Source organism: Oncorhynchus gorbuscha, linkage group LG18 (genome assembly GCF_021184085.1).
Source record: "Oncorhynchus gorbuscha isolate QuinsamMale2020 ecotype Even-year linkage group LG18, OgorEven_v1.0, whole genome shotgun sequence".
Classification (NCBI taxonomy): Eukaryota; Metazoa; Chordata; class Actinopteri; order Salmoniformes; family Salmonidae; genus Oncorhynchus; species Oncorhynchus gorbuscha.
This window is the reverse complement of record NC_060190.1, coordinates 40,256,061-40,279,809: the sequence shown is the minus strand read 5'-3', so window position 1 is coordinate 40,279,809 and position 23,749 is coordinate 40,256,061.

The window sequence follows — 23,749 nt, the reverse complement described above, 5'->3', positions numbered from 1 at the left end:
ATTTCTTCTGTCCCCACTTCTCAGGAGGAACCTGGCGATTTGACAGGAGTGCCGGAGGAATATCATGATCTGCGCACGGTCTTCAGTCGGTCCCGAGCCAACTCCCTTCCTCCTCACCGGTCGTATGATTGTAGTATTGATCTCCTTCCGGGGACCACTCCTCCTCGGGGTAGACTATACTCTCTGTCGGCTCCCGAACGTAAGGCTCTCGAGGATTATTTATCTGTGTCTCTTGACGCCGGTACCATAGTGCCTTCTTCCTCTCCGGCCGGGGCGGGGTTCTTTTTGTTAAGAAGAAGGACGGTACTCTGCGCCCCTGCGTGGATTATCGAGGGCTGAATGACATAACGGTTAAGAATCGTTATCCGCTTCCCCTTATGTCATCAGCCTTCGAGATTCTGCAGGAGCCAGGTGCTTTACTAAGTTGGACCTTCGTAACGCTTACCATCTCGTGCGCATCAGAGAGGGGGACGAGTGGAAAACGGCGTTTAACACTCCGTTAGGGCATTTTGAGTACCGGGTTCTGCCGTTTGGTCTCGCCAATGCGCCAGCTGTTTTTCAGGCATTAGTTAATGATGTTCTGAGAGACATGCTGAACATCTTTGTTTTTGTCTATCTTGACGATATCCTGATTTTTTCACCGTCACTCGAGATTCATGTTCAGCACGTTCGACGTGTTCTACAGCACCTTTTAGAGAATTGTCTCTACGTGAAGGCTGAGAAGTGCTCTTTTCATGTCTCCTCCGTTACTTTTCTCGGTTCCGTTATTTCCGCTGAAGGCATTCAGATGGATTCCGCTAAGGTCCAAGCTGTCAGTGATTGGCCCGTTCCAAGGTCACGTGTCGAGTTGCAGCGCTTTTTAGGTTTCGCTAATTTCTATCGGCGTTTCATTCGTAATTTCGGTCAAGTTGCTGCCCCTCTCACAGCTCTTACTTCTGTCAAGACGTGTTTTAAGTGGTCCGGTTCCGCCCAGGGAGCTTTTGATCTTCTAAAAGAACGTTTTACGTCCGCTCCTATCCTCGTTACTCCTGACGTCACTAGACAATTCATTGTCGAGGTTGACGCTTCAGAGGTAGGCGTGGGAGCCATTCTATCCCAGCGCTTCCAGTCTGACGATAAGGTTCATCCTTGCGCTTATTTTTCTCATCGCCTGTCGCCATCTGAGCGCAACTATGATGTGGGTAACCGCGAACTGCTCGCCATCCGCTTAGCCCTAGGCGAATGGCGACAGTGGTTGGAGGGGGCGACCGTTCCTTTTGTCGTTTGGACAGACCATAAGAACCTTGAGTACATCCGTTCTGCCAAACGACTTAATGCCCGTCAAGCTCGTTGGGCGTTGTTTTTCGCTCGTTTCGAGTTTGTGATTTCTTACCGTCCGGGTAGCAAAAACACCAAGCCTGATGCCTTATCCCGTCTGTTTAGTTCTTCTGTGGCTTCTACTGATCCCGAGGGGATTCTTCCTTATGGGCGTGTTGTCGGGTTGACAGTCTGGGGAATTGAAAGACAGGTTAAGCAAGCACTCACGCACACTGCGTCGCCGCGCGCTTGTCCTAGTAACCTCCTTTTCGTTCCTGTTTCCACTCGTCTGGCTGTTCTTCAGTGGGCTCACTCTGCCAAGTTAGCTGGTCATCCCGGTGTTCGAGGCACTCTTGCGTCTATTCGCCAGCGCTTTTGGTGGCCGACTCAGGAGCGTGACACGCGCCGTTTCGTGGCTGCTTGTTCGGACTGCGCGCAGACTAAGTCGGGTAACTCTCCTCCTGCCGGTCGTCTCAGACCGCTCCCCATTCCTTCTCGACCATGGTCTCACATCGCCCTAGACTTCATTACCGGTCTGCCTTTGTCTGCGGGGAAGACTGTGATTCTTACGGTTGTCGATAGGTTCTCTAAGGCGGCACATTTCATTCCCCTCGCTAAACTTCCTTCCGCTAAGGAGACGGCACAAATCATCATCGAGAATGTGTTCAGAATTCATGGCCTCCCGTTAGACGCCGTTTCAGACAGAGGCCCGCAATTCACGTCACAGTTTTGGAGGGAGTTCTGTCGTTTGATTGGTGCGTCCGTCAGTCTCTCTTCCGGGTTTCATCCCCAGTCTAACGGTCAAGCAGAGAGGGCCAATCAGACGATTGGTCGCATACTACGCAGCCTTTCTTTCAGAAACCCTGCGTCTTGGGCAGAACAGCTCCCCTGGGCAGAATACGCTCACAACTCGCTTCCTTGTCTGCTACCGGGTTATCTCCGTTTCAGAGTAGTCTGGGTTACCAGCCTCCTCTGTTCTCATCCCAGCTTGCCGAGTCCAGCGTTCCCTCCGCTCAAGCGTTTGTCCAACGTTGTGAGCGCACCTGGAGGAGGGTGAGGTCTGCACTTTGCCGTTACAGGGCACAGACTGTGAGAGCCGCCAATAAACGCAGGATTAAGAGTCCAAGGTATTGTTGCGGCCAGAGAGTGTGGCTTTCCACTCGCAACCTTCCTCTTACGACAGCTTCTCGTAAGTTGACTCCGCGGTTCATTGGTCCGTTCCGTGTCTCCCAGGTCGTCAATCCTGTCGCTGTGCGACTGCTTCTTCCGCGACATCTTCGTCGCGTCCATCCTGTCTTCCATGTCTCCTGTGTCAAGCCCTTTCTTCGCACCCCGTTCGTCTTCCCTCCCCCTCCCGTCCTTGTCGAGAGCGCACCTATTTACAAGGTACGTAGGATCATGGACATGCGTTCTCGGGGACGGGGTCACCAATACTTAGTGGATTGGGAGGGTTACGGTCCTGAGGAGAGGAGTTGGGTTCCGTCTCGGGACGTGCTGGACCGTTCACTCATTGATGATTTCCTCCGTTGCCGCCAGGATTCCTCCTCGAGTGCGCCAGGAGGCGCTCGGTGAGTGGGGGTACTGTCATGTTTTGTCTTAGATTGTGTTGTCATTATGCTTTCCCTTCTGTTCGTTTCCCCTGCTGGTCTTATTAGGTTCGTTCCCCTTTTTCTCTCTCCCTTCCTCTCTCTCTTCTCTCTATCGTTCCGTTCCTGCTCCCAGCTGTTCCTATTCCCTAATCAATCATTTAGTCTTCCCACACCTGTTCCCTATTCTTTTCCCTGATTAGAGTCCCTATTTCTCTCCTTGTTTTCCGTTCCTGCCCTGTCGGATCCTTGTCTATTGTTCACCGTGCTGTGTTTGTGTATCGCCCTGTCGTGTCGTGTTTTCCTCAGATGCTGCGTGGTGAGCAGGTGTCTGAGTCTGCTGAGTTCAAGTGCCTTCCCGAGGCAACCTGCAGTTCAAGAGCGAGTCTCCAGTCGGTTCTCGTCATTACGAGTGGAAATTGTGTTTTTTGATTGTATTTTTATTTTACTGGATTAAAGACTCTGTTTTCGCCAAGTCGCTTTTGAGTCCTCATTCACCTGCATAACAGGGTATCTGTATAGCAGTCGGTTTTATGAAATACATTTGATTGATTAATTGATACCTGTTTTTCTCATGTGTCCGAAGAAGTTGCCCCGCTGGGATGAATAAAGTTTGTTTACTTAAATTGAATTGGATATAGAAGACTAGTAAATGTATAAATATTTATTATTTCAATATTATACCTGTTTCCTTGAGATCCTTCTCATATCCCATCCTTTCATATGATTTATACCTCAGCTCCATTGTCTTCCTCTATATTCATCATATTCATAATATACGTATATTCAGTATATCATCATATTTAAATTCAGTCTTTACACCTTCTCTCCCTCCTCCATCTGCTGCTGTTGGCGGCCCAGGGGCTGTTTGGATGTCACTCTGTCAGTGGGCACCTATGGGTGGCGGCAGCAGGTGCAGCTTGGGGAAGGAATGGATGGGGAGCCACAGGGTGCCTGGAACCCCTTCAGGGTGGAGACATTTGGGTTCCGCTGGAAGACACATGTGGGGCGCCCAGACTCCAATGCTTGGGATGGAGTGACGGGAGGAACAGTAGTTGGGACACCGACACAATTTAGGGTTAAATAACTGTCAGCACACACACACGAGGCACATATACACGTGTTCCCACACAAACACACACACACGCACACACACACACACACACACACACACACACACACACACACACACACACACACACACACACACACACACACACACACACACACACACACACACACACACACACACACACACACACACACACACACACACACACACACACGCACGCACGCACGCACGCGCACACGCACGCACACACTCTAATATAATTATTAACATTTGGTGAGTTCAAGACAGCTAACAATCATACTAAAGTATTCCAAATGACTTGAGTAGTGATGCGTGATATTGTTTTTTCTCCACAATCCATGTTAATCGAACCAACCCTGTTTGATATTTCAAATTGTTTAATCTGCGTCGCATGTTGGCAAGGGACTTCAGAAGGCGTGTGCTCACATCCCATGCAACAACGCTATTTAATTTGAATGCAAGTTTGGAAAATCTATTTAATCTAAATAAGCAAATTAAAGGAACACATTGCACTGGGTGTACTTGACATTCAAACAAAAAGATAATACAGAATTGTCTTCATTCCAGGCCCATTTTATTATTTACACTGATAATGAAATTGTTATTGCGCTTATAAACCCCACTTTTTTTTATTTAACAAAAATGATTTGGAAGAGATGAGAAACAGAGCACAGACATACTATAGCTGTATGTTTGTTTGGTAGCGAGCGTGTTGGTATTTGCTGTTTACTCTGTTTTCATGGTACTGCTGTGTTGTGTTGTAAATGCTCGCCAGGGACGATGTCACCCTTAAAAGTACACACACTTTCATTTATTTCTTTAAAAAAGTGTTTGGAAACTCAGGAATTAAATCGGTGGTGTAGCTTACTTGCAGGTGCTGTTAACAACACCAGGTTTATCAAAAGCATTCTGTTGCTTGTGGAAATCCTTTTTATCCACTGTTTATTCAGGGTGTGCTCAGGGGGTACAAAACCCTTAGTTCCAAACCCCTATTCAAAAACTCTTCATGTAGGCTGCTTCTAAAGCCGACATGGTTAGGGGGGTTTCAAATACATTATTTTACCAGTGCAGCATGATGATGAGTGCTAGTGACAGGAGGGGTGATGGGGTAGGGGGGGTTAATTAAAAGGGATGCAATGACAGATGAGCCACGATTGAAAGACGGTGTGTGTGTGTGTGTGTGTGTGTGTGTGTGTGTGTGTGTGTGTGTGTGTGTGTGTGTGTGTGTGTGTGTGTGTGTGTGTGTGTGTGTGTGTGTGTGTGTGTGTGTGTGTGTGTGTGTGTGTGTGTGTGTGTGTGTGTGTGTGTGTGTGTGTGTGTGTGCGCGCTCACGTACATGAGCCTTATTGCTCTATTGGGATTTTGAAGTGTGATTGACAGGGGAGAAGTCTATTAGCAGAGATTGTTACCTCAGGGGCACGGGCCAGCCTGTTATCGGCTTCAGACAGGCATGCAAGGGGACGGCTGATTCACAAGAAGCCATTGTGAATTTCAAAGGTGTTGTCTGAGTGATTTGGGCCTAGGCCGACACCACACCGAGTGACTGGAGCGTGTGCTGGAATCCACTGTGATCAATGAGCTTCCAGGAGCTCTCTCTCTCCATCTCTCTCTTTTTCTTTCTCTTCTTTCTTTTTTTTCACCTCTGAAGGATGATTTCAATATTTCTTACTATTCTTACTTTCTGTTTCTGGTTTAACCAGCTTTCTCAATCTGGGTGTATCCCGTCTTCTCTTTCATTTTCCTGCCGTCTGAATCTCTTTTTCTCTTTCCTCTATTCTCTTTTTGTCAGTGCTTTGTGTCTTATTTGCTTTGAGATTCTCAGGAGAAAGGTTAGACTAGTGCAAAGGACTGGAAAAAGACTGGTATGCTGTATCCGAATATCATAAATGGTAAAATGGCAAGTCATATTGAAAGTGACGACGGGTTCAATTGAGCTGAATCTTGAATAAAGTACGTGATTTATTCAGTAGCATATAAACATATTGTTTCTGTGGTCAAATAAAACATCTGAGTGGTTTTGCATACTATTAAAAAAACTGTTTATTGCTCCAAAGAAGCCTCCTTCATTCTTAGAATACAGAAAAACAACTCTGTTCACAGTAGCTTAGTGAGATCTAAGGATTGTTGACGGCAGGGGCTGCGAGCACTGAGACCAAGTTTAAATGGAAATAATCAACTGTGTGTGTATGTGGGAGTGTATTTGGGTTTGTGTCTGTGTAATGTGTATTCATGCTGAACTCTTTCTGACCCTGGTTTAGATGCAAAAATCTTGCCCATGGGGGCAATGAATGTGTGTGTGTATAAACGTGTGTATGTGCTTGTGCATGTTTCTGCGTGCCTATGCACAAAATGTGTGTGTGTGTGTGTGTGTGTGTGTGTGTGTGTGTGTGTGTGTGTGTGTGTGTGTGTGTGTGTGTGTGTGTGTGTGTGTGTGTGTGTGTGTGTGTGTGTGTGTGTGTGTGTGTGTGTGTGTGTGTGTGTGTGTGTGTGTGCACGTCTGTGCACTTGCACAGGTGTGTGTGTTTGTGCACATTTGCGTGCATGCACGCCTTCACATATAAGGTTATCCAATGGCTAAGACAAATGAGAGATGACATTCTGGCTCCATGCACTGTCTGTCTTGTTGGTTCGACCACAAAGCCCCGTGTCTATCTTCTGAGCCATGGCTCCAAGAGTCGGACCCCCAGAGGACGTCTGCTCTGCTAAGCGTTCCTCCTTCATTGGCCCTGATTCTAAAATGTGATTAACCAGTTCAGCGAAAGGTGAATGAGATATACCGCAGGGGATGTGTCCAAAAGGGTCATTACTTGAAAGACCTTCTACTTCACTGGTCCAGGAATTGTTTGAACAAAGACTTGGATGGAGTCCAATGTTTTTCCATTATTGTTTGGTGGGTTTTACTGGGTGCATAGCCTACGTGACAACAACAAAAATCTGATGCCCTGAGCAATGGAAGGAATTGCATTAGTAGTCAAAGGCTTTTAGATAGAATAGTACTTGACTTGGAATAGTAAATAGAAATATTGTCACGCCCTGACCGTAGAGAGCTATTTATGTCTCTATTTTGGTTTGATCAGGGTGTGATTTGGGTGGGCATTCTATGTTCTTTTTTATATGTTTTATATTTCTTTGTTTTGGCCGGGTATGGTTCTCAATCAGGGACAGCTGTCTATTGTTGTCTCTGATTGGGAACCATACTTAGGTAGCTTTTTCCCACATGGTTTTTGTGGGTAGCTATTTTCTGTTTAGTGTTTGCACCTTTCGGGACTGTTTCGGTTTCATTTATTCTCTTATTATTTTGTATTAGTGTTCAGTTCAATGAAAAAACATGAACACTTACCACGCTGCGCTTTGGTCCGACTACTCTTCCTCATATGGTGGAGTGGTCCATGTTATGGTTGCATTCTTACCTCATTAAATATGGTGGAGTGGTTCATGTTAGGGTTGCATTCTTACCTCGTAAAATTTGGACAGCTAGCTGAAGGAATCACACATAGAAAGGTTCAAATAAAGGTTCACAGCACTTTCTCAAAAGTAGGGAATTTATTTCAATAAATACTAACCAATATCAACACAAGCAAACCTGTACTGTTGGTCAGCCTTTGCCATTTTAATTTCCATTTGCGTAGTGTCAAACTTGTGGTGTCTTGGGGATGCCAGCACCTGTCGTAGTGCTCTCACAATCGCCACGAAAACAATTTCTTGCCCTGTCACAACTCACGACCAAAGAGAGCCTGCAGCTACTGTTTGATTGTTCTCCACTTACTTCACTCGTTGGCTACCGTCCCAGTCATTTATTTTCCACATGCTAGTCACAACTGTTGTTTTTCCTCTGCCGCTCCACATACAGAGTATTGGGATCGACGTGGAGTGTGCATCCGCAACATATTCAAACTACCCTTTGACCCCAACAGTAACATGACATTCAGGTATTTGTAACTGTATTCTGAACCCCCCTCCCTCCCCATAGCATCCATCAACAATCAGACTATCAAAGTCTTGACTTGGGCATATCGTGCACATCACTATAATGAAAATGTACAGTTGCACTAGAGGCAAGGCTACTCAATTCGCCCTGCTTAGCATCAGATGAAAGCCATCAAAGAGATACATGGTGGGAATGGCTGCTGTTCAATTCTACAATGAGTAACAAAAACGAGACAACACTATACTGTTCATGGTATGTTCATGGTATGTGCAATGTTATACAGACAACAGGACACTCTTTTGACAAAGCTGTGTTGTCAGAAGCCTAATCAATGATAGCAGGAAAATAGGTACTTTCCTCCTACTAAATCTCCAATTTAAACACAATGACTGTCCTTAGGGGCAGCCGACACAGAGACATGTATTTAGAGAGTTGGGCCAATGTGGTTTCTGCATTATGATGCATTTACATGACACTTCAACATTCTATGGCAGCCATGTTAGCTTCCCATTAACATTACATGGAGAATAAGAAAATACTATAACACTGTTTGGAATGAGCATTATGATGCATTTACACTTCAACATTTTGTGGCAGCTATGTTAGCTCCCCATTAACATTACATGCAAAATAATTAAACAATGCTATGTAACTGAATGTCTACAACTAGAACAATATTCAAATTTCTAAAAGTTGGACTAACTAAATATAGGCACATTCACACTGCACCTTAGCCCAGGGCAAAGAGCCTCCTTAGTCCTGGGCTAATTTTAGACTAGGGATAAGGGAGTGTGCACATTCTATAGTGGGCTAGCACCAACCTTATCCCAGGGCTATTTTTATTTTGATGTCTGTATTTTCTGGAATTTATGTTATTCCTGGGCTCACCTGTAAAATAGACCATGGTCTTAGTATGATAAAAAAAAAATATATATAAAAAAACGTTCCTCCACGCTAAAACATTGGTTGCTATGCCTAACAAAAATGGTTGCTATGCAGGCTGGCTAACATCTTCTCACTTAGCCAATCAAAGCTACAAACTCACCAGTTGAAATGGCAGAAAATACTTTATTTCATTCCATTTTCAGAACTTTTCTGTTGACATTTAATTGCATATATCCATGATAGTAATATTGCTGCATGATTTCACCTGGATCAGAAAGTGTATACAAAGCATCACTGCTGGAATTCAAAGCGCTAGGCCAGAAGCAACAGGAAATAACATGTTAATAAATGTCTTATTATTTATAACATTGGTCGCGTGTCAGATATAGAATGTTGGTCGCATGTTGTATTTGTCAGTTTGCCCAGAGCTTTGGAATACAAGTGTGAATCCTTAGCCCAGGGTTAAAGCTTAGCCCAGAGTTAACAAATACTTGTCTGAACACAGGCTAAGCTAGCCTGGGGCTAAGATTGCCCATGTGAAAAGGCCTCATATGGCTCTGGGTGTACAAATACTCACAGCAATTGGATTCTGTATCTATGACAACCAATGCATATAGTGGACTATGCTACAAAAGCCTACAAGGACTGAGTGTATAGATCTGGTCAAAGCAATTCAACATCTCAGAGTATGGCAACAGCAGGACCCGGATCAACATTCATGTGATTGTAAATGTGTAAATGTGATGTTTCCCTGACCAATGCGTGCAAAAGGAACCACTGTATGAAAGCGGTAACTGGTGTTGGAGAGAAGCAAATGCCTTTGAGGATCATCCCTCACACCTGTTCGATACATTATTGATACTAATCTTCATAGTGTAGGGATGTTACCTGACAAGCAAATGCCTTTATGTCTGCAACCCCTACTGCACCCTATTCCGTATAGAGTGCACTACTTTTGACTAGAGCGCTGTGGGCCCTGGTCAAAAGAAGTGCACTGTTATATAGGGAATAACATGCCATTTGGGGCGCAACCTAGGTGTGCATCGGCAGATAAGCTAGAGGACTGGAAATGAAATACAGTTTTAAAATGTCTTAGGTGTAAAGTCCCCTGTTTAGGGGACCTGAGTGGTTCTGGTACCAGTTCCGACTGACATTTTTTGCCTTTAAATCTATCTGTGGACACCGTAGATCGAAATGGCTTGCACTGAGCGGTAGCCCTGGATCGCATGGGACACACTCTTTTCATACCATTTCACCCAGTGGGCGGTGCTAAAGATCACGTTGAGAGTAGATTTCAGCAAGCATACGGATGCACACAGTGTTGATAACGAGCCGAGCATTCACTCATGTCCGGAACGTGGAATTCATTCAACACACCGCTAAAGCCAGGAAGCACAGGTTGGCTAAAGCTGGGTGTACACTACATGATTCTGGCCCAATTTTGGAGATCTGAGACACAATCCACATTGTAATTTCCTACTCGGGGCTTGCGGCTGTCACCAAGGCTTGTTTAAATGTGAGCAGGTCAGAGACTCTATCTGAGGGCTACCAATGCCGTCTTTGAGCCATCCCAGACGTCCTGATATTTTCAAACCTGTTTGTTTGGATTAGGCACAAAATTAACAATGCTCTTTTAGTGTGAGATGTGCGACAAGTTTTGAGAACAGTGATCAGCAATAGCCAATGAGAGTTTGCCAGAGAGACGATAACGTTGTTTCGCAACACCCAGAATGTGTAGACTCGAGCAGGAGCGATGATTGCTACTATTATGCGTTTGTCCTTGCCTTTTCAGACAAAACCAAATTCAAAATGAAATTGTTACAGCGCCGAAGTTCACAGGAAATGCTATTCAATTCAAAATGTAGTCTATTGCCTAGATAGTTCAACTATGTATGGCATCTGTGAATGCCTGGCTGAAAACATTTATGAAGCTGCTTTGAACCACAGCTCGTTCTAGCTACGTTAGCAATCTAATTGCATCATTTTCTATGCGAGAGCGCGTGGTATCGAGAATCCTCACTACCAAGTGAAACATTTTTTTGTAGTGTATGACACCTCGTCTTTGCCACATCGTTTAGTGTGCGTACCACTACATTGGTAAGACAAAAAAAACTACAGGAAAGATGGTGTAACGTTCGTCGTTGGGAGAAAGAGAGGAGGACCAATGCGCAGCGTGGTAAGTGTTCATGGCTTTTAATGACATACTAGAACACTGAACAAAACAATAAATAACAAACAAACAGTCCCGTAAGGTGAAAGACAAAAACACTAAACAGGAAATAATCACCCACAACTCAAAAGTGAAACCAGGCTACCTAAGTATGGTTCTCAATCAGGGACAACGATTGACAGCTGCCTCTGATTGAGAACCATACCAGGCCAAACACAGAAATCCCAAAACATAGAAAAGGGAACATAGATAACCCACCCAACTCACGCCCTGACCATACTAAAACAAAGACATAACAACAGAACTAAGGTCAGAACGTGACAGACGGCCGTTTAATCTGAGAGGCTCATCGGTGATAGGATTTTGAAAGTCGTGTAGTGTTGTGTATGCCCAGCATAAACCTAACTACAGTAATGGATGTTACTGTTTCGTCAGGGAGTGAAACATATGAATACTAATGTATTAACTGAATTCACGTTGTTTGCCACAGAATAGAAAGAAGCTGAACAAATGATTTTGTATTTGAATTTCACATTGTTTAGAGTTGAGAAATGTCATTCACGCAAAGTAATGAGACTGGGGTATACCTCCAGGATAACATGATAAATTTGAGCTCATGTTTAGGCCCTCCAACAAATAAATTAGAACGTGGTCATCTAGTATCCATCAGATTAATAGTTTTTAATGAAGCCAGCAATGCAAATAATTAATCTCAGTGATTGACCGTATTACCGGTATTACTGAATGTTGACTAACCAATCGCAGTGAAATGAGACTAAATATAATTATGATCGATTTCATATATTTCGGCATTGACGTTGGGGGTTGGCTACCAAGCAAATCCTGGCATCACACATTGTTCACTTTGCGAAAACTGGTCCAGCCACTTGGTAGCTAGCTATTGTTCATTTAAATACAGCTAAAGTACAGTGCCTTGCGAAAGTATTCGGCCCCCTTGAACTTTGCGACCTTTTGCCACATTTCAGGCTTCAAACATAAAGATATAAAACTGTATTTTTTTTGTGAAGAATCAACAACAAGTGGGACACAATCATGAAGTGGAACGACATTTATTGGATATTTCAAACTTTTTTAACAAATCAAAAACTGAAAAATTGGGCGTTTTACAGTTTTATAATACAGTTTTATAATACAGTTTTATATCTTTATGTTTGAAGCCTGAAATGTGGCAAAAGGTCGCAAAGTTCAAGGGGGCCGAATACTTTCGCAAGGCACTGTATGTACTTATATGAAAGTGTAATTGTAAACTATAAAGTACAAACCTACCATAGCTTAATTTATGAATGAGGTCAAGGCGGAGGGATCTCAGTTGAACGTGGGCATGTGTCGGACAGTCTAATATTGCCATACTGACTAATAAAACTTGCATTGGACTGAAAAAATGTCTGAATATTGGTCTTCAATCGTTTGGCCACTGGTTTCATCGTTTGATTCAGGTCAAGTGGGATTGAGGCAAAAATAATAGCAAAACTTGGTGAGCTATCTATAACGCTATCTAGCTAGCTCTAGCTAATGGCTAATGGTACAATGGGACATCATCAAATCAAATCAAATATTATTTGTCATGTACACATGGTTATCAGATGTTAATGCGAGTGTAGAAAAATGCTTGTGCTTCTAGATCCAACCATGCACTAATATCAAACAAGTAATCTAACCTAACAATTTCACAACAACTACCTTATACACACAAGTGTAAAGGAATGAATAAGAATATATACATAAAAATATATGAATGAGTAATGGCCGAACGGCATAGGCAAGACGTAGTAGATGGTATAGAGTACAGTATATACATATGAGATGAGTAATGTAGGGTATGTAAACATTATATAAAGTGGCATTGTTTAAAGTGGCTAGTGATACATTTTTCATAAATTTTTCCATTACTAAAGTGGCTAGAGTTTAGTCAGTATGTTGACAGCAGCCACTCAATGTTAGTGACGGCTGTTTAACCTGTTACTCCTACCCCCTACTTTTTCGAACATTCTGTTAAAAATCGCGCAACATTTCAGCGCCCTGCTGCTCATGCCAGGAATATAGTATATGCATATGATTAGTATGTGTGGATAGAAAACACTCAGACGTTTATAAAACTGGTTAAATCACGGCTGTGACTATAACAGAACGTGTGTTTCATCGAAAAGTGCAGGAAAATCTGATCACTGAAAATGGAAAAATATATCCATGCGCGACTTGAACCAATTGATAAAGGTGAACCACATTTAATGGGGCTGAGGTTGCAATACCTACAGCTTCCACTCGTTGTCTAGAGTCTTGTCATTTGCCTACTATTTGTTTCTTGGTCAAACAGACGCAAGGCAGCGCAGTTCTTCCGGTCTCCGACCGGATATTTTGGTTGAGATTTACCCGGACATTATTTCCAGACGGACAGCTAAAGAATATACTTCGCCTAGTGATCAATTTGATCGCTTATTAACGTTTACTAATACCTAAAGTTGCATTACAAAAGTATTTCGAAGTGTTTTGTGAAAGTTTATCGTCGACTTTTTTAATTTAAAAAAATGACGTTACGTTATAAGACGCTATTTTTTTCGTTTATCACACAGTCTTCATAGATCGATATCTAGGCTATATATGGACCGATTTAATCGAAAAAAAGACCCAATAGTGATTATGGGACATCTAGGAGTGCCAACAAAGAAGACGGTCAAAGGTAATGAATGTTTTATATTTTATTTGTGCGGTTTGTGTAGCGACGACTATGCTAATTATTTTGTTTACGTCCCCTGTGGGTCTTTTGGGGTGTTACATGCTATCAGATAATAGCTTCTCATGCTTTCACCGAAAAGCATTTTAAAAATCTGACTTGTTGCCTGGATTCACAACGAGTGTAGCTTTAATTCAATACCCTGCATGTGTATTTTAATGAAGGTTTGAGTTTTAACTAGTACTATTAGCATTTAGCGTAGCGCAATTGCATTTCCAGATGTCTAGATGGGAGGTCAGGTAGGAGCAAGAGGTTAACAGTCTGATGGCCTTGAGATAGAAGCTGTTTTCCAGTCTTTCGGTCCCCGCTTTGATGCATCTGCACTCACCTCACCTTCTGGATGATAGCGGGGTGAACAGGCAGTGGCTCGGGTGGTTGTTGTCCTTGATGATCATTTTGGCATTCCTGTGACATCGGGTGGTGTAGGTGTCCTGGAGGGGAGGTAATTTGCCCCGGTGATGGGTTGTGCAGACCTCACTACCCTCTGGAGAGCCTTACGGTTATGGGCGGAGCAGTTGCCGTACCAGGCGGTGATACAGCTTGACAGGATGCTCTCGTTTGTGCAGCTGTAAAAGTTTGTGAGAGTTTTTGGTGACAAGCCGAATTTCTTCAGCCTCCTGAGGTTGAAGAGGCACTGCTGCGCCTTCTTCACCATGCTGTCTGTGTGATGTGTACGCCGAAGAACTTAAAACTTACTACTCTCCACTACTGTCCCGTCGATGTGGATAGGGGGGTGCTCCCTCTGCTGTTTCCTGAAGTTCACGATCATCTCCTTTGTTTTAATGACGTTGAGTGTGAGGTTATTTTCCTGACACCACACTCCGAGGGCCCTCACCTGCTCCCTGTAGGCTGTCTCGTTGTTGTTGATAATCAAACCTACCACTGTTGTGTCGTCTGCAAACTTGATGATTGAGTTGGAGGTGTGCATGGCCATGCAGTCGTGGGTGAACAGGGAGTACAGGAGGGGCTCAGAACACACCCTTATGGGGCCCCAGTGTTGAGGATCAGCGGGGTGGAGATGTTGTTACCTACCCTCATCACCTGGGGGCGGCCCGTCAGGATGTCCAGGACCCAGTTGCATAGGGCGGGGTCGAGACCCAGGGTCTCGAGCTTGATGACGAGTTTGGAGGGTACTATGGCTTTAAATGTTGAGCTGTAGTCGATGAACAGCATTCTCACATATGTATTCCTCTTGTCCAGATGGGTTAGGGCAGTGTGCAGTGTGGTTGCGATTGCATCGTCTGTGGACGTATTGGGGCGGTAAACAAATTGGAGTGGGTCTAGGGTGTCAGCTAGGGTGGAGGTGATATGGTCCTTGACTAGTCTCTCAAAGCACTTCATGATGACGGAAGTGTGTGCTACGGGGCGGTAGTCATTTAGCTCCGTTACCTTAGCTTTCTTGGGAACAGGAACTATGGTGGCCCTCTTGAAGCATGTGGGAACAGCAGACTGGGATAAAGATTGATTGAATATGTCTGTAAACACACCAGCCAGCTGGTCTGCGCATGCTCCGAGGACGCGGCTGGGGATGCCGTCTGGGCCTGCAGCCTTGCGAGGGTTAACATGTTTAAATGTTTTACTCACGTTGGCTGCAGTGAAGGAGAATCCGCAGGTTTTGGTAGCGGGCCGTGTCAGTGGCACTGTATTGTCCTCAAAGCGAGCAAAGAAGTTGTTTAGTCTGTCTGGGAGCAAGACATCCTGGTCCGCGACAGGGCTTGTTTTCTTTTTGTAAGCATACCTCTTGTGTCTGAGCCGTTTGCCTCTAGTATGCAGCATTACTAGTTATTGTTTATGGCCCTCTCATGATAAATATTTACTTTTGAGGATTGTGTAGATTGCATTTTAGATTACATTTCGTTGAAGGCCCATTACATTAAAGGCCCACCCCAACCCTGTGCTGGGGACTTCCAGTGTGAGAGCACGTAAACACAAGACAAAGTAATCAGATTCAGCTTTTTCCAGTTCATTTAATGCCATTTGTATTATAGGAGTCACCTGACTGCCACTGGCCAGAGCCTCATGCGCTACAGCATTCCTGAATGACAAGGTCAGAATCAACTGCTGTTATCAACTCATTTCTGCCAAGTCCTTGCGAAGTTCAAATAAGTGAGTTTTCAATCAATCAAATCATATGCGTACAGCTTTGTATAGCAAGCAGAGGTGCAAATAGGTAGGAAAAAACTCCCAGGGTATAAAGAAACCTTGAGAGGAACCCTTGCACAATTTCAACACAGCCTTCAGCCTTCTTTTTCCTCTCTTATGTCTTATATCCCCTCCTAGACAAATCATCCACCTCCTGCTCTTATCTGGACCCAAGTCCTATCCTCTCTCTTCCATATCCCTCTCTCCCTATCTCTCCCAGGCTGGGTAATCCACTCCTCCCGGTATGTCTGATGCATGCTCTACTCAGCAGCTGCCTGGATTATCCCCAACACTGTCGCTGCTGTCGCCCACTACTGCTGGGAAGCCATCACAGACTCCTGCCTACCATGGCCTGCAGCTCTGCCCTTCTCTGCTTAGAGCTCCCTTTCCCTTCATACACTCCCTTGGGAATGTGTGTGTGTGTATGTTAACACTGGGAACATCACGTCATTTCAACGTGGAAATGTTGGTAATTTTTGGATGAGACGTTGATCAGTGAGATCAATGAGATTCACCCACTAAAAAAGGCAGTCAGAAATGTCTTCAATTCCCAATGTGTTATCACTATGCTTTAAACCATCTTAAAAAGCACATCCAAATTCCAATGGAAAAACAATGTTTGCTTTTTGTTTAGTTGTCATCTGAATGTGCTATCATTGCACTTTCAAACAGTTCAAACGGGAATACAATGTCAAATATGTTGTGTGTATACAGCAACTCAATGTCTTATCACTGTGCTTCATCTAATAGTAGCACAACCAAATTACCTGGATTGTAGTTGAGATTACATTAAAAGTACATAGTGCCAAGGGATCAATGCTGTTTGAGATTCTTTCCAGATATTTATATCGGGAAGGTCTCAACAGACCCGTGACTTTTGCATGCTGTCCTGAACATGCACGCTTTCTATGATGACAAAATACAACTTTTACAGTTACAGTAACCCCATAATGTGGCCATGGAGGAGTTACTGTACTCATTTTAAGGTTGAATAAAAACTGTTACATTAGTTCATAAGATAGCCTTATCTGTAGTCTGTTTTCTGTTTTGAAAAAGTTAAAGAAGATGTATCTAATGCTTGGATAGTTTAATCTGAGCCACTGGCTTAATCCTATTGTTGAACTTTTATTTTTGGTTTAGTTGGAGACATGAATCCAGCATTCAATTTGTTTACTTGTCGACAAGTTGGTAGGATATTGACTGTATTGCAAAAGTGATATTGAACTGTGTTTGGTGGTTAACGCAACCAAATATGAGATGTAAATGTTGTACCACTGACTTAGTCTGTCTTTAATTCCAGTTTGTCTACAAATTAAAAATTGACATGCTGGATTCAAGTCTCCATCTCAAACAAAAATCTAAGTTTAAAAAAGGACTAAATCAAATCAAACATTAAATGCACTTGAAAGATTGATTTAATTTAGTCCCGTTGTTTAACTTAGTTTCTTTGGTTGAAAAATCCAACATATTCATTTCTAACGTGAAGATGAACTGTAACATCAACCAAAGCATGAAACCCTACGCCTATATGTATTGTCTGTTTGTAGACGAACCCTGGGTTGAATTGAAACAATGGGTGACTTCGCAAATGCTAGAATATGGTTACATTTCATTTTCTCTGTTATTAAACCTTCCCTTTGGAATGACTTTGGTAGCAACAGTGCATATTTACTTTCTCTGTAAAGCTTTCAAACCAGAGGAAAATTTCCCCAGCAAATGAGATCTGCCCTTAGAAGTACAGTGGAGACTGTTTCTAGGGGAGACTATAGGTTGTTCTGTCTTTGAGGTCAGTTGAAACGGAAACAACATGGAACCCATAACGCTGTCTGTTTCCCTGTAGAACACAATGATTCCCCCCAGGCCTTCCCAGTTTTTAGTCATGAATCCCACATTTCCCCCAAAAAGACTTGTAGAATATTGAAACCTGGGAAGGCCTGGGGGAAGTTCTAGGTACAGCAATGGGAGTCATAGTTGCATTAATCATGCTAGTTCTCAAGTTTCAAGAAACCTTTATCCTAGTTGATGTGGGCTGAATCAGCCTTCTAGTATGCAGAGAGAGGGGAATATGGAGAGAAATATGGAGAGGGAGGGGAATATGGAGAGAAATATGGAGAGGGAGGGGAATATGGAGAGAAATATGGAGAGGGAGTGGAATATGGAGAGGGAGGGGAATATATAGAGGGAGGGGAATATGGAGAGGGAGGGGAATATGAAGAGGGAGGGGAATATGGAGAGAAATATCTAAAGGGAGGGGAATATGGAGAGGGAGGGTTATATGGAGAGGGAGTGGAATATGAAGAGGGAGGGGAATATGGAGATAAATATTGAGAGGGAGGGGAATATGGAGAGGAAGGGGAATATGGAGAGAAATATGAAGAGGGAGGGGAATATGGAGAGGGAGGGGAATATGGAGAGGGAAGGGAATATGAAGAGGGAGGGGAATATGGAGAGGGAGGGAATATGGAGAGAAATATGGAGAGGGAGGGGAATATGGAGAGGGAGGGGAATATGGAGAGGGAGGGGAATATGAAGAGGGAGGGGAATATGGAGAGAAATAAGGAAAGGGAGGGGAATATGGAGAGGGAGGGGAATATGGAGAGGGAGGGTTATATGGAGAGGGAGTAGAATATGAAGAGGGAGGGGAATATGGAGAGAAATATGAGGGGGAGGGGAATATGGAGAGGGAGGGTTATATGGAGAGGGAGGGGAATATGGAGAGCGAGGGGAATATGGAGAGAAATATGGAGAGGGAGGGGAATATGGAGAGGGAGGGTTATATGGAGAGGGAGTAGAATATGAAGAGGGAGGGTAATAATGGAGCGAAATATGGAGAGGGAGGGATATATGGAGAGGGAGTGGAATATGAAGAGGGAGGGGAATATGGAGAGAAATATGGAGAGGGAGGGGAATATGGAGAGGGAGGGGAATATGGAGAGAAATATGGAGAGGGAGGGAAATATGGAGAGGGAGGGTTATATGGAGAGGGAGGGGAATATGGAGAGAAATTTGGAGCGGGAGGGGAATATGGAGGGGAATATGGAGAGGAATATGGAGAGGGAGGGGAATATGGAGAGGGAGGGGAATATGGAGAGGGAGAGGGATGGGAATATGGCAAACTGTATATTCTACGAGGATTTGATTGATGTGTGGTGACACAACGGCTTGAGCTCAGATGCATCACTTTACTGGGAGCTCTGTGGACAAAGGGAAATGAACAGAGTCAGCTATGAGTGGCAGGGCCAATTAGCTACGCTAAATGAGGAAGGGTATTGGTCAACAGCACTATCTGTAAATATCTATCCTCACTTTAACTAATAGTTATAAAATAGACCCACCCTGCTGTACTTTCTGTACCGTGCACAGGGATGTGGACACATTATAGAGGTTATGTGAATCAATAGTAAGCCGATATATAGGTTTTTATAATACTTTCATGTGCATCAGATGAAATATGATAGAATATGATACATTCATGGTCAGCAACCATTTTTCAGTGTTTAAAACGTCGTGGTTTCCTGCATAAAATATAATTTTATTTGCTGTACTTTCACCTCACCCATCAACCAACATGCCAAACAGAAACAATGTGCTTGTCACCCGAGTAATATGCCTCTTGCATTGCCAAACAGAGCAATGGCATTTTTATACAATGTCATTTTATGTAACCATAAATGATAGCGCCATAAATTCAGCCTGAATGGTTAAGCATGTGAATTATGGCCGTAATCATAATGAGATTGTATAATGTTATGTGCGATACCATAGGTTCTGAAGTGAAAGGAGAAATTCTACCTGGCACAGTCTCCATTTTCATCGCCATGACCAGGTTCAGAGGCAATTCTGCCGTCTATCTGATTTGAAACCAGTATCTCCCTCCCACGTTCCATTTTCTTATTCAACCCCTCTTCACAGAATGATCTCGCATCCAATTGTCTATCTTTCTCCCCCCTCCATTCCTTTCTTCCCCTTCTCGTGCTGTATTGTTTAGACTCAGGGATGGAAAGCTTCATAAATAATTTTTCGAGCCCTGCCGATGAGCCACTTTTACTGAGGCAGTGTGTGAACGCCATGCCAATTTCCTGAATCCATACCTCACACCCTTCCTCCCCCCTCCTCTTCTCTATACCTTGCTTGGCTCTCTCTGTCCATCGAAACAATGTCCACCTCAAGACAATTATACCCACTCTCTGGTGCGTACTAACTCTGTGTGTTTACCTCCGTAGGGCTGGTGGCGGCAAAGCAATTTCCTCCCAACACGCTTCAGCTGTATATCTCTCTCGCCCTCTCATTCCTCCCCTTCCCCTGCAGACATCTGATCTCATAAGCGATATATCCTGTAAGGGCCAATAGCACCTCCTCACAAGCGGCCACTGGCTCTTGCCATGGCTGGTTATTTCTTTGGGGAGGCGGCAGAGCTGTGACAGCAAGGAGTGTCAGGGAACAGGCAGTCGGAGTCTCCGGTGTGGGAGATTAGAACCACCACCCGAGGCCCTCCTCACTTCCCTCTCTGTCTCAGCAGGAGGCCAGACATTTTGGCTCACCACTTCCTCATAGACTATATCCCAAATGGCACCCTATTCCCTACATAGTTCACCTACTTTTGACCAGAGCTCTATGGGCCCTGGTCAACAGTAGTGCACTATGGAATAGGGTGCCATTTGGGATGATTACATGGAGCCACATTCACATTTCCCTGGGTGAAGAGAAGTGACCCAGTCACAACATTATGACTGGATCCATCATCGTGTATTACCATGTTTTTCCAGGGCCACTGAGACTATGGAGTGGGCAAACATCAAAATGTGATTTGGGGTGGAAGCAAGTGAATAATTAATGAGGATATTAAAACATTTTACTAAGCCAGGAGCAGAAGCCATCCCTAGAAGGTGCGTTACGAATACATAGCGTACATACACAGGGCCCAAATTACGGAAAATCAGGAGGGAGAGAGAACACACAGATAGTGCATCCTGATGAGCGCTCTGATGAGGAGAGGGAAACATGATGGAGGTTTTGGCAGTGTGTTGGCTGAGTGGCAGGGCCAATGGACCCCTGGGTAGCCTAATGAAGATTGCTTCTCGCTGCACTACACACACACACACACACACACACACACACACACACACCCTCCCACCGCTACCAAGCCTGCCCCGCCTAGCACCATGTAACGCTCCCTTCCTTATAATTAGGGCCAAGGCCGAAGCGGCAAAACCGCGTTCCCCGGGCGAAATGGTTGCATGTTCATCCTTGAGGACAAGAGAAGGGGGGGAAGGTGTGTGGGAATGTGTGTGGGTAGGTGGGTGTTTTTTGTGCTGTGATCAGTATGCTGGTCTGGTGGTAGAAACACAAAGAAACAATATGCTCACTTGATTTTACAATGACAATTCTGTTTTGACATCTTAACCATAGAAATATGCCTTAAACCTAACCTTAACATTTTCCAAACCTTTAAACCCAAATGCGGAAGGCCAAAAGTGTTGGATGTTGGGTATTTATGGAATTCGTATCAAGTACGATAAAATAGCACATAGGTTGAACACTCGATCAGGTACAAACACTGACAACCCAGCTAACAACAAACATCCCACAACTTTAGAGAACTTTCCCTTAAGAGTCTCATTACCTAATGTTTTCATAGGATTGTTCCAGTGATGTGTAAGGACAGTTTCCAAGAGACCATTCCCTTAATGTCGAACAGAACTTACCGAAAACGTGGTTACCATGTTCTCAGAATATTAAATATTAATGTTCAAGACAAGTTTCATTGGAACGTTGCAAGAATATTCCATCAATGTCACACCAGACATATACAGAATATGGTTACCATTTTCTCAGAATACAATAGATTCATGTTCTAGACACGTTTCATGGAAACATTGCAAAAGCATTCCTGTGTCCAATGCAGGGCTGTGGCAGTTGTCATGACATTGGCCTGGGGGTAGGTTTATGACAGTCATAAATACCTCTTCCCTCCTTTTCCCTCTCTCTACCCTACTGATGTTACATTTGCAAACACCTTTGGTTAACATAGAGATTCTGGGAACATCAGAAGGTGGGGGGAAATTAACTATATTCTAGTAATCCGACCAATTGAACATATGCAGTGGTACTTAATGAATATGATGTCAGTTCGGTTGTCATCTGAGACATTCTCATCAATGATAAGATGACATAAACTCTACAGTGGAAAGTCTACACATCAGAGTTATCAGATTCACATGGAATTGTTGTTCAATGAAATGTTTGAATATTAAATTATTTGTGATGGGATGAAATGCAATGTGATTTTAGCTTCTAAAATGTTAGATTTGGGTTTTCATAAGGTAGGGCTCTGTTCAATCAGTGGCCCGCCCTTGTGAAGGGACATTGCCTATAAAACTTTTCAAACACACCCTCCTCTCCCTTCCTATATAAAGCATTGACGACAAAATAACCTCCTGTTCCGAGGATGTGAGGACGACGGTCCGATGTCAGAATGGTTCAGATAGTAACTACAGAACGAAGCCAACATCAGAGTGAGCTTTGGTTGCGAATGGTATGAACCTGTCATGTTTTGTCATTGATTGTCATGTCTTGTCTCTGTGCTTTCCTTCTATTCGTTTCCCTCTGCTGGTCTTATTAGGTTCTTTCCCTCTTTCTATTCCTCTCTCTCCCCCTCCCTCTCTCCCTCTCTCGCTCTCTCTCTCTATCGTTCCATTCCTGCTCCCAGCTGTTCCTCATTCTCCTAACTACCTCATTTACTCTTTTCACACCTGTCCCCTATTTTGCCCTCTGATTAGAGTCCCTATTTCTCCCTCTGTTTTCCGCTTCTGTCCTTGTCGGATCCTTGTATGATGTTCGCTGTTCTGTGTCCTTGTTCCGCCCTGTCGTGTTTTACCTTCTTCTGATGTTGCGTGTGAGCAGGTGTCATTGTCAGCTACGGCCGATGCCTTCCCGAAGCGACCTGCAGTCTGTGGTCTGTTAGCTAAATTGAATTAAGGTGAAGATTAATATTGACTGCTATTGATGTAAAATATTACTAGGTCTTTAAGAGTTTATTCGGAAGATAACAGCTCTATAAATATTATTTTGTGGTGCCCCGACTCTCTAGTTAATTACATTTACATGATTAGCTCAATCAGGTAATATTAATTACGGAGAAATTATTTTATAGAATAGCATGTCACATCACTTAATCCGGCAAAGCCAAAGACAGGACACTGTCATGAAATTTTGTCAGCATTATTTTGTCATGAAAAAGAATACATGTCTCACGGTAATTGACTGTTAATTAACATAAAAACGTTTAGCATCTCCAGGCCTCCACGGATACATGCCGCTGATGCACGCCTTTAGAACATCTACATTTAAATAAGTCTAATAAATAAATGTAATATACACCATCACAAATAATCCATGATTTATTTTAGACAGGTCTAAAGAATATATGATACTGTGCATTCGGAAAGTATTCAGACCCCTTGACTTTTTCCCAATTTTGCTACGTTATTACTAGCCTTATTCTAAAATTGATTAAATCTATTTTTTTCTTCGTCAATCCACACACAGTACCCCATAATGGCAAAGCAAATTTACATACAGTTGAAGTCAGAAGTTTACATACACCTTAGCCAATTAAATTTAAACTCAGTTTTCACAATTCCTGACATTTAATCCCAGTAAAAATTCCCTGTCTTGGGTCCGTTAGGATCACCACTTTATTTTAAGAATGTGAAATGTCACAATAATGGTGGAAAGATTTAATCACATTCCCAGTCGGTCAGAAGTTTACAATCACTCAATTAGTATTTAGTAGCATTGCCTTTAAATTGTTTAACTTGGGTCAAACGTTTCAGGTAGCCTTCGATAAGCTTCCCACAATAAGTTGGGTGAATTTTGGCCCATTCCTCTCGACAGA